The sequence below is a fragment of the Platalea leucorodia genome, assembly GCF_965183815.1.
Source record: "Platalea leucorodia genome assembly, chromosome: 3".
Taxonomy (NCBI): Eukaryota; Metazoa; Chordata; class Aves; order Pelecaniformes; family Threskiornithidae; genus Platalea; species Platalea leucorodia.
Window position 1 is genome coordinate 61,463,716 of NC_138825.1, and position 17,189 is coordinate 61,480,904.

The 17,189-nt window shown below is 42.9% G+C and overlaps 1 protein-coding gene across 13 annotated transcripts in view; it reads left to right on the forward strand.

The window, feature by feature from the left end:
• Window positions 1-17,189, forward strand: part of HIVEP2 (HIVEP zinc finger 2) — a 142,988-nt gene that overhangs the window by 66,595 nt on the left and 59,204 nt on the right. The window contains exon 4 of one of the 13 annotated variants that reach the window (XM_082307884.1): window positions 10,793-10,967. The exons of 11 other annotated variants lie outside the window; for them this stretch is intronic. The gene's annotated coding sequence lies outside the window, so the exon portion shown is untranslated. Of the gene's footprint in view, window positions 1-10,792; window positions 10,968-14,483; window positions 14,576-17,189 lie in introns of those variants that run through there. One more of the 13 variants, XM_082307885.1, reaches the window with a different exon arrangement.

Below are 17,189 nucleotides of genomic sequence, written 5' to 3' on the forward strand. Positions count from 1 at the left end.
CCCATCTCTTCCCTCCCCCGGCTGTCAGCTTCTCCTTACCTGGATGAATAAAAGGGAGCAGAGTGCTGGGCAACGAGCTGAAGGTGGGTGTAGCAGAAAAGTTACATTCAGCATGTTTTTCTCTAGGACATCACTGTGGCTCCTCAAGTGCCTCTCAGTTCAGATGGAGAACGCATTAAAAATATGATGCGGTCTAATGCCAATCGTAGCTTCACGCTCTGAAAAAGGAACAAAAATACTCAGAGGGCGAGTTACCTATGTGCAGCTTTGCCTTCTGGGTGTTATAGGCTCTGCAAAAACTTTTACTGCTTTAGAAGCTTTTCAGTACACGTTATGGCTATTAATTAAAATCACTTATTTTTTAATCTGAAATTTACACTCGGTTGAATTAGAGATGACAGGCCTGCTTGTAATCTGTTCAATAGGGCTATAAGACAGTTAAGATACCTCCACTCTGAGACCTTCCATTTTCTGAATGCAAGCAAGCACCATTTCTTTTGCTCAGTTCTGAAGTGTTTAAGGTGAGATTTGTAAGACGTCATTTGATTGAAATTATGCAAATCCATTGCTGTGGCATAAAATGCCGTAAGTTCTTTAGGAGGGAAACGGCCCGTTTCTTCTGCCTCAGCGCGCCCGGAGGCGGAAGGTGCAGGTTTCCCACGTTGCTGCAGCGCGCGCGGCGGGACGGCACAGCTTGCTGCCTCGCTGCCTGCACTGCGCTGCCGGAAAACCCGTGCCAGTCACTTCAACGCTTTGATGTGAACGGACTCCTCAGAGTCTCCAAAATGGGAAAGTTATGAGCCAGTATTAGGTGGCGTTGCCATTAGTCAATGATTCCATTATTATAGCGCTACCTCGGCTTCTGGGGCCATATTGGTGGGCAGCTACATGGTCATCTTCTGTTGCTGATTTGGAGGTTTCTTTGGAGATTCCTTTCTGCTGCTGTCTTTAGAAACCAAACATGAGGCCACAGCTTTCTCTCCTGTTAAAGCATTCAGTTATATTGTCAAATTCAGAGCAGTTAGATCAAGTTTAAAAGATATGTAGGGGAATAAACCGAGAGAGAAGCAGCTAAGGACTGGCTGGAAGAACATTTAAGTGGCAGAAGGTTCTGAAATACTTTACCTCTGCTCTAAACTGGGACAAACCCTTGACAACTCTTATATAGTAAGGTATCTTATTTCAGAACATTTTAAATGTTGCTGCAGTTTTATTTTGCATAAAGATATTTTGATGGCGTGAAGGTATTCCAACTCATCTCGTATGTCTTGTTAAATTATAATTCACTGGGTAGCACAACAATACTGTTAAACTGTTAGTATTGAAGTATGTTGTTATATCACAAGGCCTATTACTTTTATTAATTTTCATTTAAACCAGGGACAAAATTTCTGTTTTTCATGGAACTTTTCACTTCTATCAAGCCAGTATGTTTTTCTTTCAGGAAGCCCCTTCAGTATGAAAAGTTTGGATGAGTTACACACTTCTACAAATTTTTTCAATTCTTACTATGCAGTTTCAATTTTTTAAATGAGTGAAACGTGCCTTCTTTTATTGTCTATAAACCCCATAAATCCCTAGAATTACATATTTATGACTGCATAGGATTTCAGCACAGATAGGGCTGACTTTTCGTTTCTGTGAGAATGTTTACAATTGAACGGTCTCAGGAATAAAAACGCAGCTTTTTTATGCGTATGTTTTGCGAATATAGAACTTGCACACACTCTGAGCCGTGAACCAAAAGCTTCAGATTTAGCCAGCAGAGAGGAAGGAATTTGTCTGCTCTACAGCAAAAGGAAGTATTTGCTGTGTTATTGTAGTGTATGGCCTTTTGCCATCTTTGATAAAGTATTTAAGGGTTGTGCACCCAAAGTCTGCTGCCCTCTTGACCCATCATCCATCACTGGCTGTAGATGAGGTAGATGAGACGCAGCTCCATAGGAGAGCCATTGTTTCAGCCCCGCGCAGCTCCTCCGAGAGCGGAAGCTGCAGACAAAGCGGCTCCCTGTGATTCACTGCGCTGCTCAGCCTCCCGGCGTTTTTTCTTTTACCTATATCTTTTCTGGCCCTGCTCTGTGCCGGCCAAGGTGGAGAGACACACGAGGAAGCTGTGGGATTAATCTGCTTTCCACTCAGCTTCACTGGGTGTGAATGAGATGAGCGTCTGGGATTTTTTTTTTCTGTATTAAAAAGGAAAACCAGAGACAATTATTACAGCACTGTGCCTTGGCAATATATTTAAATTTATTTCCCTTTTGACTATTCAACACTGTTGATAGATGATGCTTAAAACACTGAATTGCCCATCATTTTTCTAGCACACTGTGAATTGCCCAGTCTTTTTTTTTTTCCCTCTCTGAAAGCAGTTCTGGTTACAGACATGCCAGCATCCCCAGTAAGTATGCCAAGAATGTACAGTTATACTTTATACTGCTAAATTAACAGACAGGAATAGTCACACCAAACCAGATTCAGCTCCCAGATGGGAAAGCGTCTCCTCTAGCCCAAATTTTAATGACTCTTTTACATGAGAAAGTTTCACCAATATAGCATACAGTGTGATTTAAAACAAATGCTGTCGTCTCTCTATGTTGGTGACAGGTAACTTGTAGAAAATAGTGATGATTTCTTTGTTTTCAGTGACCAACGAGGGGCTGGAAATGTCTGAACATTTAGGTAGGTTAACTCTTCTCTTAGTATCTTAAACGATTCAAATTTAAAAAGATTAGTTTATCAATGGTACTTCTCTGAGCACTCACTTGACGTAAAAACCAGGGTCTGATTCTTATTCAATTTGTTAGATATGCAGTCCTCTTAGCTTCATGAATTTAGTTATAATTTACATTCCTGTAAGTGACAGGGGAATGAGTCCCAAATGGCATAACAACAATATCAGACGAGCTAACTTCGATTGTTGCAGTATGTAGTGCTGATGGCGTGAAATATTCGCAGACAGACATTTCTGTCTCCTGACTAGAGTGGATCTGCTCATGAGATGATGAAATCCGTGGTCTTTGACGATTTCCCTATGCCAGCTGGAATACCGTGGGAGATTTCAGCCCCCTGCAAATTTTAACAATGGCTATGTTGTGATGAAATGAGGCAGAAGTTTTACGATTTGTTTAAAAGGAGGGAAAGGGTCTTCCACTTTTAATGAACACTTTACCTAAGAGATGCTGAAGTCCATAGCCTGACTCCTCCTTGGAACCGCTTTAGGTTCCTGCCATGAAGCTGAGTGAGATACGCAAGTGCTAGAAGAAAAAGTTAAAAGGGGCATACACGGGCATTCAGATAGAAATGCACAATTCCCTGTGGTTGTACCAGACACTGTAGATACCATATCTCCCAGTCATTGCAGGTGCTCAGACACTGGAGAGATACTTTAGTTGGGATTACTTTGTGCTGTTCTCCAGTTCACGGTATTTCTAGTTTTCAGTGCACTGTACGACTCTATTGCTGTTTATAAATCTTTTAAGTGTGCACATTAAAAAAGTAATTAAATTGTCATTATAATTTATAGTACGCCTGCAGTCAATCACCTAATTAAACGGAAAGAGCAGAGAGGTAGTAGGTTCATAAGCATTTATTAAGTACTACAGTATTAATTATGCAGGACTTTTGAACCAAGCAAAAGAGGAAAGAATGGAAACACTAATCTAAAAAGACTTTCCATTGCTGCCCTTCTCAATTTAATAATATGAGACACCCCTCTCACCCCCAGTTGGCAGGACAACACTAATGCTTTCTTTTTGTTAATTTTTAATGAAATTATGATGGAGGTTTTTTTATGACAATCACGTGCAGCATTTTCCTGTAATATTTTTGAAAGAATAATATGTCCCTGTGCAGGGGCCTATAAATACACGAGCAGAATTGGAAGATACATTTAGAGTTATGGTTTGGGGTGGATTGTGCAGGAACAGACTCTTGGTCATCACTCCTCAGCATCTCAGGTGGGGAGCGGAGCCTGTGACGGTCCCAGAAAAGGGCTTGGGGGGCAGTGGAGGTGGGGGCTGAGCCCAAAGGAGGAGGCTCTGGGCCGCACTGGAGGAGCAGTGGGGATGGGTACGGACACCGTGGTCACGAGAAGGTTTGCTCTTTCTTCGCAGCCTTTCTCTCCACTCTAGCTGTAAACCTGTGTCGCTTGGCTGAAAGCAGAGGGTACGAGCTGCTGGCTCGCCCTGCGGGGAGCAGGGTCGGGAGGAGGCTCTGCAAGGCGGTGGGTTGTGGGCTGGACCCTAAGAAATGGAAGCGCGTTACATTAGTGAGCTTGTGAAACGGGGCTATCTTACCGTGTCTGGTTTGTATTTTGCTGCATCAGATGAACTGCCTCAACACAAGAAGGTGATGAGGATGGAGCAGAAGCCTTAAATTTAGAATTTCTTCTTTTTTCCTAGTTTGTAAAAAAATAAAAACACTGATAACACACTGAAATAGACTTAACTTGCATTCCATGTTGTTTCTGGGGTTTTCATTTCAGCCTCAGCGGCCTTTACATGTGAACGTTAGACATCAAAACTTCTCTGTTAGATAGCAGAGGGGTCTGATCCTGCAGCCCGGGCCTCAAGCCCTGGCTGCGATATAGTAGCCCACAGGCTTTAGGGGAGAGAGTGAGTGAGCAGGCAAACAGGCAGCTGCCGGAAACATTTCAGAGGTCTGTGATCTTGTACTGATCCATCAGCCTGCAGTGAGCAGTGCCTTACTGGTGCTTGGGGATACAGATGCAGCCAGTAGGCAAACAACTGTAATAAACCAGGATGCAGACCAGTAAGGGGTTCAAACAGAATTCAGTGTATACTTTGCAACTGAATTGGATGTTGATGGTAAGGGCTAAACTGAAATCCTGGGAAAGGAACACCTTTGCTTTTTTCCTACGAGAACTTGTAGCAACAAAAGCCTGTCTCCCAGTTCACCAGAGGTGAGGCCTTTAAAAGACCTTTAGATCAGAGGTCTTTAAAAAAGAGATGGCCAAAAAACCTTCTGTATAAATGGACAGGAAGATGTTAGAGACTTACCTACTTGTACTGTCATTATCAAGTTGATGTAACATATTTGGCACCTAACTGCACATGTATCAGTTTATCTTGCAGTACATTAAATAGGAATTAATTGGCAATACATAATCACAACATAAGGGGAACATCTAAAAGTTGGACCTGACTCACCTGAAACCTGGAGAACCAGTTCTTTTTCTGGAAGAAATCGAGATTGTGTGAATGGAATATAAATCCTTGCCAAAGGCCGTTTCTTTTCACAGTCTTTAATAGGCTGCACTGAATTGACAGCAAAAACAACAAAAAAGAAAAGCTAGACTGAACAATCAAGAAAATTTACTGTGTATAGGTTTTTCATTTATACAGAAAACATTGAATCTATTTGGCCATGAGCACTGCAGTATTCTCTACCATATTCTTTCGTTCAAGGATGCAGAGGATTGTACGCTAAGGCCTGATCCAGCAGTTTAGATTGCAGCACCCTGTCTCCTTGTCCCGCGCACCCGCTGAGACATGGGCTTGCATGCCTTGCTGGAGGGAGACGTGTGGTTACCACTCTTAATCTGTTTATTACTGTAATTACTGTTTCAAAAAGATATAATTGGGATTCCCTTTACAACAAAGACAATGTTTTACCTTATATGGAGCAAATTAAATTATTGACAGCTCATAACCGTACAATGAGCACAGTCATTTTGCTTCAGGTTAGCACCACAGCAGCATTACATAAGTAGTGTAACTTGACAGTTGTCTGGGGAAAAAAAAAATATACATATGTATATATAAAAAAGGTAGTGGCCTAACCAAGGTCTCAGATGACAGAATACAAGTTGGGTTATATAATTCATTTTATGGTCAATAAGCCTGTCTTCTGAGCTGCATACTGGAAAACGTAACGCTTGTCTGTTTGTATCAGACCTTACAGCTATCTCTTTAATATATAAATTGCTTGTGCTGTGCTATTGTTAAGCATGTTTTCAGCATCTCGCGCTGGCAGTAGGCAGAGGCAGTCCCAGCAGCGGTGTCCTCTCTTTGTTGAAACAGTGAAAAACTAGAAAACCCAAACCTTCCTCGTATTGATTCTGAAAACAAGTTGGATGAGTATTATATTGCAGCTATTTGAAGCAACTGTGGAGCGAGCCGTTCAGATACCCTCTGGCAATTTTCTTGTTGAAACAGAAAAAAAGTCTCCTCCTTGTGTGTGAGAGCCCCTTCTTTACCACTCTCTTCAGGCATATATTTTCATTGGGAAAATGGACTTGTTTTGTGTTACAGGCAAATAATTGATTTAAAGTCCCAGAGTCTACTTCAGTGCATGTGCATTATGATACAATGACACACCAAATGAACACTGTATATTAAATCCACGACTGTGGAAATACTTGCAAATCCTCAGGTATTCAGACTGGCACAGGTGTTCTGTCGCAGATGGAGAACTTGACCACCCAAGTCTGTCTTTATGGGTTGTTCAAAAATCCCTCAGAGCGAGGCAGCCTGACAGAGGTCTGTGTTAGGGACTGGCAGAGTTAGGACGGGTGGGTGTTTGGTAGCACACGCCCTGCACGCACAGCGTGTGACTCCAGGCAGCTCAGCCAAAGACTCTCTCTGTACGCTTGAGCAGGCCACCAGCTTCTCCGGTGCTCCTGGACCTCCTCTGTGTTGGGAGCACAGGGGTGTCACAGTCGTTAACATGTATCAGGTGAAGGGTGTTATTTAAAAAGCAAAGTAGATCGTGCCCTTGCCATGACTGCAGCCCAACCAGGCATATCAGAAGCTGCTTTCAAGTTCCTGCTACTGGAACTTAGTGTGGCCTTGACAGCCGTCAGATGCTCTGTGTAAATACTCAGGTAATCTTGGCGCTGACGTGGCTTCACTCCTAGCAATGCCTAATGGAGGTGACATATGTTTATGTAAGGAGGTAACACTCCTTGTTCAAGTTTGGGTGGAAGTTCCCTGGAATTACAGAGCACACCCTGAAGAACAGCAGTATTAAATTCCAGCTATCATCTCATTAATGTGCGTATTGATCTTGTATGTGTGATTTTCTCAAGGTGTTTCTTGGGAGAACAATATTAAATTTGAAAGAACAAATACCACTATAAAGCAGAGAGATGTGCAATGACATATTTGCAACTTCAAGCCTCATAAAATAAATTCCTAACTAGACTTGGTGCAAACATTTCAAATCCTCTTCAGCCCACAAAATCAAGAGCCAACAGGTAACCTCAATTCACAGGACTCTTCAGGAAGATGGAAAAACCCAAAGTCAAGATGAAAGAGTACTTGAGACAAGAAATCTAGGTACATTGAGTCTGGAGAAAGTGTAAGTCAGAGCTTTAACTGCACGTATACATGCAAAAGGACTGGAAAGAACAGCCCTGGAAAAGGCAAGGTATTTTCACGTGTTATTGAAGAGAAAAGGGGAAAAAACACTGTGGTTAGGCTGCAGCAGGGAATACTTTACTAGACTGTTCGATATTGGAAAGGGGTTACTACTACACAACATTTAGGTCAGTGGAGCAAACTGCCATGGGAGGGTGTGGAGTCAGTCATGGCTAGACTAGATAAGTGTCTATTACAGATGATCGAGGATGACCCATTTAGAGGTGGCTTCCAACCCAAATCTTTGTGTGATTTTTGTTCTCTTCAGGTACAACTCTTGTCAGATTGACTTGTTCTTCCAGTTAGTATGTGAATTATTACAGCCCTATTGACAAAAAAGCCCTCTACGCTAAGAACAGCATGTAAGCTAGAAATATTACCAATATTACTTTGCATGCTATAACAGATGTAAAATGCCAAATAATTATTTCATAAACTCAATAGTGTGTTTGTGTTTATGAATAATCTGTTGAAATCCATGTTAAAATTAAAATAACTGACAAATATTTAGACTATTCTTGAAACATTTGGTCTGCTTCCTTAGAATAAAACTTTTTTTTCACAGAAATGTCTCCATATTTTAAAGATGAGAAATGTATGAAATTTTAGAAAATAATATTATACAGGAGGTGAGATACACCGTGCTCCCATGACCACATGAACTGCATCTCTCCTCCTACAAATGTTCATCGTAGTCTAGTTCCCAGGGAAGGGTTTAGAGGACCTACAGATCAGTAAGGCAATGCATGTGTGTATACATACATATGTGCATACCTTTATCTATCTAGTAGTGTGATAGCCTTACTCAGTGGTTACTGTAGTCAGTGGAATTTTTGCTTGATCCCAGGGCACAGAAGACATGTTTTTTCTATTCCAGGTTATGATTTCATTCATGACAATATATTGTTCAAAAGCAGGCTTTATTGTTAAGTAATTAAAATTGGTGCATGGGGAAAGATTCACTTTTATCAACAGAAGATGCATAATGTATAGCTAACCACCCATAGCAGGGAAAATCATTTCTCTTTGGGCTCAATCCAAGTTCCACTGACTTTTACGGTACTTGGATCAAGCTTCCTAATCATGTTGCTGTGATGATCTGCAAACCCACTGGGGACTTTACTGCTCATTGCCAGGACTAGGCGTAATGAAATGGTATGAAAAACACTGGAACGTAGGTGTCGAAACCTAGATCTGCAGTTCAAGTTAAGCATTTCTTTGACTTGTCAGAATGAAAGAAAAGGAGTAGCCCCAGCAAAGGTAGTTCTGACTCCGTTTACTTATCCTCTTTAAATCCCATTTGAAACTACTGTAGGATTGGCATACTAGTAAGCAACACTTAGAGAAGCGGTGAGAAGTGCTTTACTGTATCCTAAGGGCACGCTAGGTAGATCAGGTATAGTGAGCCTGCCTGGAGCCTTTTCCTGGGGTCTCCTAATTCTGCTTGTCACCTGTGAAGTAGTCCTGATAGAAAAATAGCTTGTTTTCTTTGAGTGCTTGCTCTTTTATCATTTAAGTGGTTTCTGCTGGTCACAAAGGTTCTGGAACAGCGCGATAACGGTTTGGGATATACTTGACTGAATTTTAATGTACCTGTTGTAACTTCCTGAATCAGAATTGGTGGTGTTCATCTCTGGAAACACTCAAGTGGGAATTTGAATAACTCTTTGGAGATGTAGAATTCCGTAGGGGTCTTTTTTGTCCTTTTTTCTCTAATTTATCTCCTTTCTTAGTCTTTAATTGTATTTGAGTTTCTGAATGCTCATTATTGTTTGTTATGCCTTTTATTCCTCATGAGGAGCCTTTAACTTGATTTCTTATGTTTCTTAGCAGTGGCATTATGTTTTCTTGGCAGAAACATTTTTGCTGTCTAGCATGTTGACTGTGTTATCTGAACGCGTTTTTAGGTCCCATGCACTTTCTTGGCTCCTTGCCTAGGGCACTTTTTCCTCAGTTGGACTTTCTACAGTCAGTGTGGCCTCTCACCATTTTCCTGTTTTTTATTAATTTTTGAGCAGAAGCCCTAACATAGAATCAAACCTTGAGGTTTTAAGGGGACAAGTCTCGGTGAAATTGCCACCTTGCAGTCCTTTGTCTTTTGCCTGCAGCTGCACTAAAGCTCTGCTGACCACAGCAGAGAGAGCAAAGGCAGCTTAAAACCAGTTTTTCCATTTGTCTGGTTCCTGGGGCAACCAACCATGCCTTGAAGATACTCTGTTAACAGAAAACACGCTCAGAAACCAGGTTGAGCTAATCCCTGCCAGTCTCTTTAAGTCCTCTTTAAGTAAGGCCTCTTTCTGTCATTTAGTGGTAGGGTATCCATGTGAGCTGGCACCTGACTTTTGGACACAGACATGAATAAATTCAGTGGAGGCTCTGCTCACCTGCATTGCCATTTGTGTTTCAAAGGTCAATAATTTTCTTCTTTAAAATATATTGCTTTTTAGTGACCTTTCTGGGGATAGTAAATAAAGGTAGTTTAGAGAGGGATCGGTTTAGTACACTGTTTCAGAGTCTTTATTTTATTCTGACACTATTCTTTTGGCCATCACAAAAGGATATCAAGGTCATACTTTGCCCACGACGACATTCATGAGTCCTGAAAATTCAGGATAAAACCTGTGTGTCTGCCCTAAAGTAATGAGTCTTCTGTAAAGTACAGCATCATGGATAATTGTTACTTAGGGCTTTTAAGTTCAGTAGGGCTGCTGGTAAGCTTATTTTCTTTAGCTAGTACTGTACCAATACAGAAATTGAAACTTTCCATCTTGCCTTTTCTATAACTCTCCATCTATGCTGCAGATCTCAGACAGTGGACAGGTGTTGCCTTTGCAAGGGGTCACAAAGGTTGAAGATGACACTCTGCCCATGGATCGTCATTGCTTACTAGCTGGAAATTACTACACCACACTACTTGTTGAAGGATCTCTGGAAGTGCTCTGTTTCTTACTCCAGGCAAAGCCATCTGGGTTGCCTTTGGTTGAAGGTCAGTGGAGGGCTCACATTGAGGTAGGAAACGTGAGCCTCCAGCCAGCCAGGAACAAGTGGGGACAGGAGCACCTTCAGCTCCCACAGCTAGAGGAAGAAGAGGGCTTCTGTCATAGGTCTTAGCCAGCAGCAGTTTTCCTTTAAATGAGACATGCTGGGGTAGATCAGATAGCTACAAGCTTTTGTATTGTGTGTTTTCCTACATGATGCTGTGGAGAACTGGTTGAAATTCATATGCAAAAGCATATCAGAACCTGCCTGGTAACTATACTTGCAGGAGCTTTCCACTGTCCTCCAAAACCTAGCCTTTTATCTGAGATTATTCTCCAGGCTGTTGATTACATTTTTCAGAGCTGCAGTGTTATCAGTGATGATTGCGTCAGGACCATCAGTTGTTATTTCCAGGTCCTCAATTTTCTTTTCAGACTCCTGCTGTTTTAATTCCAAACCTTCAAGCTTCCTGTCCATGAAAACCATAGTAGCCTGGATTAGGTCCAACCTTCCAGAAATACTACTGCATGCCTTGTAAAGAAATCAGATAATACTGGGTGGCCAAGGACCACAGCTCTAGACATTGCCAAACCAAAGGCAGGTAACCAGGTAAGCTCTTTTAACAGGCTGAAAGCTGTGTATGAATATGCTGCCAGATCCCTCACTGATCTTAAGTTCCTCAAGGGCATCTTAAAGTCACTGCTCGTTCTCTTACGAAAATCATAGACGACACTGTTAAAATCTTAAATCACTTGGGTGATTGTGACCAGTAGGTCCTACCACATAGCACACCTGGAAAATATCTTTTCGCACAGCTCCTGAAAGCAGATCCACAAATTCCTTTAAAATACATCTTAAATCAGCTGTGATTTTCATCATCTTAGTGAATCTGGTTGTTTTCTTAAAGCTGCACACCTATTCCCAGGCACTTGGTTGGGCATAATTTTTCCTGTGTTGCTGTATGTCATGGTCCTCCATCCAGGGAGAAGGCTGCGCCTGCAGAAGGCAATGCCACCAAGCCCGTGTCTGCTTCCTCCTTCCCGTGGCTTCGGGGAAGAGCGCTCAGTCCAGGCTGAGCCTCACCGACATGGGCAGGGCCAGGGGGGTGAGCCCTCTCCTCCGGAATGGTGGTGGAGCAGCAGCTAGGGTCAGTCGCAGGTGTGCTGGAGACCTCTTTTGCTGGTGGAAATACCGTAACTATTCCGATCAGGGCACGTGTGGCGAGATATTTTATCTCTGCATTTCTGCAAAAGTGAATGAGAACATAAGATTCGCGGTAGTAGCAGAGGCCAGTAGTGACGTCTTTACAAAAGACCTCTCACTCCAGTCAAAGGAAGAACATGCCTGTTTTACTGATTTTTGCTGTCATAGCTGACTTGGCCAAAGGCGTAAAGAGGCTTGACCCTTGACTCGATCCCTGACTGACACAAAAGCTCTCACTGTGGATACACTTAGGAAAAACCTTTACTTTTACCGAAATGCTTTTCGCTTGCTGGATGAGGGAAGAGGGACCTGAGGAAAAAGCTGTGCCAGCAAATAACGTGATTTTGCTGGTACGAATGAAGGCTGTGCTGGGAACACACAGTCAGTACAGTTTGCTAGGACAGCTGCACTAGAAGAGCTCTCCTGTTCTGAATACAGCCTTGTCTTCTGTTCTAGTTTGTCATGCATGATTTATCTTTCTGTCACCTCTTCAGGTCCCTAGGCACCTCTCGGCGTAAAAAGAAATTAAAACACAATACAGATGAGTCTGCTCTGTATTGGAGTCTTGACCTTTAATATATCAGGTTTTCATATTGCAACTTTCCCAGCAAATAGGCTGTCCTACAAGAACTGAGGGTTGCTTTAGTGATCTGCAGAGGTCCCACCTCAGCCATGCTTCAGTTTTATTTGCTTCCACCTACAAACTCTCAAGCTGCCTGAAATGCCTTTGAGAGGAGATAAGGTTTTCAGATTGCCTGGGAGATCATAACCATGAACGCCACCGGTCCAATGAGGAAGAAAAATTATCATCAAAAATCAGAGAAAACAGCCTGGCAACCCAAGCGTTAGAAGAATTGCTTAACGTTTTGTCCTGTTATACCAGTTTAATTTTTATCAGACTTTGGGGTGGGTTTTTTTTCCCCTTGGTCCTCCCATTACATTTTCCTTCCTTTATTAAAGAAAGTGTTTGCATCTTGCTCTGTGCTTTTGTGACAGCATTCCTCCTGAGCAGACTGGTATGTCCCCCTGATGGCGGGTTCGCAGTCAGACTCCTTAGATCAATAAACCGTCTTGGTTAGTTGTTGAGTGTATCAGATTTGAATTTTAAAAGTCCACAGTTGGACTTACAATACCACAGAGGCCAAAACCTGACGTAAATTTTAAGAGGCATCTGAAGAATTGCTCTATATTTCAGTCATAAAGCTTTGCCAGCGTTACCTTTTGACCAGATCACTGTTTGATTGGGTTTCAGTCTCATGTTTTTCTCTGCAACTATTGAAGGTGGGTTTTTTTCCCCCAAGTGACAGACAACTGTGTCTTTAAAGAAACAAAACAACTGTGTCAACAGATGGGAGAGAAAATGCTGTGTCTGAAATAGCGCTAGGAATAAGCCGTGTTAAAAATAGGTAGTCTTGCCACAACTGTTTCTTTGGCCAATGTGGAACTCCTTCTTTCCCATACTACCATGTTATCAAAACTATACTACAACCCTGCTAGAAAACCTGCCAAATTAGTCTATAAGATGTTGCTAGAACAGTAACTACCCTTTTCCTGCCTAATTGTAAGTAACAGTCACGCTAGTGAAGGAGAAAGGCTGAGGAAGCTGCGCTGCCGCGGGACGGCTCTGAACAATTCCTGTGACTGACCCAAGGCCAGCAGCGACTAAAACACAGCTCTTGCACTTGTGGATGTAGATTTTAATGATGTGACCCCTCCCTCCACCCCCAACAGTACTAGGACAACTAGGACACCAGAAGGTGTCAGAATTTTGCCCTTTCTTAGAAGTGTTGTTTCACTCCTCGGTATGGAGAGAAATAATTTTCCTGTCCGACAAACTATCTGGGGAGAACTCACGGCAGTTTGGCTAAGTTGGTTTTTTTTGAAAGAAAACTCTTGCCCTCTCCAAATTAGGAAGGCAAGCTGAACTATGCTTAAACGTGCTTGTTACTAGCAGAATTACAGCTGCAGTTTAGACATTGCATTTCTGCCTTCCATCTGTTGTCTCACTTATTTTTGCTGTCTGTCTCCTTGCTTTCAATTGTGTCTTCTGTGTCTCAGTTTATCCAATTTTCAGGGCTGGCCAGCCATTTCAGCATTATCGCTGTCCTAATGGCTGTAAGGAGAGCAGAGAAGCTCTTCGCTAAATGATTTTTTTTCCACAATGCCTCTGCGCTTTGTTTGGTCGTTTTTTGTTTGTGCTTGGTGCTCCATGTTGTGTCATCTGGGAAGAGAGGAGATGTTTGCATAATGTGTATTTTGCTGGAGTTGTTTAATTTCTGCAAACATTTATACTCTACAGCTTGCAGTGCCTTTGGGGCAGGGACAGATTGTAATCTCAAACAGAGAACAAACCAGAGGGTTGACCCCACACTGGCTGGCTCCCGCAGCCTGGAGGAGCTGGAGAACAGGTAGAGCCTTGCCCTCTGTGGTCCCCTCCCCGCGGCTCCCCCAGCCTTCAGCCGGGGGGACCCCCTTGGGAGGAAGCAGCCTTGGGCAGCTGAGCATAATTTAGGGCAGCCCCGCGGCGTTTGTAATTGATTCCTGATCTCTGAGATGAAATGCGAAAGTAGATAAGGCCCCTTCATCAGGGGAGAAGGGCAGAGATAGGCGAGCGGTGCAGCCTGCTGCTGAGAGTAAATTCCCCGTGACCAGTTACAGCCCTGCTGTTTGCAACAGGCTTTTCCTTTCCCACTTGTCTGCAGTCGAGGAATGCTCCTGGGGATCAGTGCTTGTCTGGAAGTTGCCTCTGTTAGATTAATGTTGCTTGCTAAGACTAAAGGAAATTTAAAGGAAAAGAAGAGGCTTCAGAGGCTGCCCAGTTGCTTCAGTGCATCAAGGAATCCCTTATCAAAGCGGTGTGTTCATTATCCCTACTCTTTCCTCATTCCCACAGGAGGGAAATGGAAACGGAGGGGTTGAAATGCCCATGATTTTCCACTCTTCTTCCAGTGGATAAGAAAGGTCCCAATTCACTCTGTGAAAAGGCTCAGAGAGGCTCATCAGCAACTCTGGATGTAAGGGATTTCCTATGGTAGCTTCTTACCTCATCTTTTCTGTTACCTCCTTCTGCCTCTGTAGTCCTCTGCAAGCCGTGGGTAGTATGTATGTATGTCTGTGTCCAGCCCAAGGACATGTGCCATGGCTTTTTTTTTATTTTGTTTTTGCTTAACCAATCTATGGCTGAGTTAAAAATACTAGTACTTTACATGCATAAGTGACAGTTTGATTAACAGCTGAATTCTACCTTCCTCCAGGATGATGAGCTCTAAAGGAAATCAAGGGAAGTTTTGTGCAACATCCCCAGTCTGTGAAAAACCCATATTCAGAAAGATGTACGCTACCTATTCACTTTTGACTTGAGCACATGCTTTGCTTTGCTGAATTGGCTTTACTGATTAGAGATGGAATTAGGCATATGCTTAAATGACTTGCTTAGCTGTGACTGAGGTGGCATAATTTGTCTGCTGGAGCTTTCCTGTTGAATTCAGTGAGAGCAGACTCAGGCTGCAGCGACGGAGAGGTGATGCAGTTGTAATTGGCAGGATATGCCAATTAAAACTCACTCCCTTTGTATCGTAAAATGAGGTTTTGCTTTCTCATTACTGCCAGTTTCAAATTATGGTTGTGAATTGCAGTCAAGTCAATATGGTTTCATGGGACAAGTATAGCAAAGCATTTTTGCTTCAGCTGTAGGAATATATAGCTAAAAGCTTTCCTATAGCTGTATCGAGGCTAACTGCTTGCTGCTGCACTGCCTCATTTTTCAGACTGTTTCATTCTTGTGTTGGACACCAAAATCATTAGAAAACATTCACTGGCAGCATTTAATAGCGTATATTTAGAACATGAAATAAAGAAATCAGACATTTGTGATGCACCACTAATCTATTAGTAATTTGTTTAACTCCACTCCTCCACACATGCAAGAGAATAAAATAGAAGTTATTAAAATAAAAGTGATTTTTAAAAATTCTTCATATTTATGACCTTTGGGTTTTTTTCTTTAACATACCAGCTTGTTTTTTTTTTTTTTTTTTTTTTCCTGAGAGTCAATGGTGATTGCAGAAGGTGAAAAACTGCAAACAAAACTAAGGAGAAGTTCAAGTTAGCTGTGGAGCCAAAAGTGTGATTCAGGAGCTGAAAATACCTCTGCGCTTCATGCATCAAACTCAAACACTGTGCTTTGGCAACGCCCCCTGGATTAGAAGTGGAGTTTGAGGTCATTCCTCCTCCAGCCTGCCATGTATGGATAGGGCCCACGCTCATGAGAAATTACTGACTTACTGAGCACACACCAAGAGCAGAGTGACATCAGTGCAGAGGGATCTTGCCTCACTGCTGCCTTTCTCTTGTCCGTCTTTAGACCTGTAGGACCAGCGAGGAGGTACTGGGAACGAGGACACTTTAAAAATTCCTTTTCTAGATGTGGCAATAACAAGGGATGGTGAGGTCGAGCACTCGTCTCCTCGTAAAGAAGTCACATGGCATCCAGCAGAAGTGCTAACAAAGTGTGTGGTCAGAGGTGTGGTGGCCCATCCAGATTTTTAAGACAAACAAGCTGTTGCCAGTGATGCTGCCAGTGATGGCTGGGGCTGCCAACCTGAAACGACAGTAACGTATCCTGTGCTGTACAAGCTGTCTTTGCAACCAGGAGCATAGTGTCAGAGACTGATCTCAGCTTATCTGGTGTAAATCCAGAGAGCCTTGAATGAAGTCTATGATTTGACTTAACATCAGTCTCACTGAGGTGTTCATTTTATTGTATAGAGAACATTGGCTTAGATTTTGCAGGTAATAACAAGGAAAACTCTGTAAACAGACCCCAAGTCCTTAGAATATTTTTCCTGCTGACATATTTCTGTTGTTCCCAGGCATCACACTTCCCTCCTGGTGTCCTGCATGTCCGACTAGTTGCCAGCTTCTCAGGGGCAAGTTAGCTTTCATCTTCTGCTGAGGTTGTCCAGTGCTGCTGCCATCGCTCTGCCATGGGCTTGAACTTGTGATAGTCTTTCCATGGAGATGGAGATAATTTTGACAGCTCAAGTGATTGTCGTGGGCTTGAAGGACACCTGCTGCATTGCAGCCTGCCTGCTTGGCAGCTACCAGTGGCTCTGCCTCAGTTTCTTCATTGTGCATGTGGCTGTACTGGTTTTTCCCAATGCACAGGTGTCATAGCAGGGTAGTCATTCAAAGAGGGAAGGAAAGCCAAGGCACTTGGTGTAGCCTGTTTGGATCGTGTAGAGCATGAGCTTTACCTGGAATCTTATCTCGGCCTCGGCTGAGACCTGATGTTTTCGCCTTTTCTGCCCACTCTCGGAGGATCGCCAGATATACTCGCATCTTGCTGCCAGCTGCCTGCACAAACAGCCCTCTCCTCTTGGCAACAGCAGGCTAGACAAATGGGTTGAGCAACGTGTGTATATGGACACTGTGTCAATTGTCAGCCTGACCATTGTCTAAAACCATCAAGCCTGGTTAGTGAGGGCACTGATCTCAGCTGGCAGTGTCTAAACTGTTATTTGCAGTGAGGTTATGGACCTATACTTAGGGGGATGTGCTCTTGCTAATTTAGCTCCTGGCTGAAGTGAAAAAAAAGTAACCCAAAATCATAGTTCCAGCAGTAGCAGC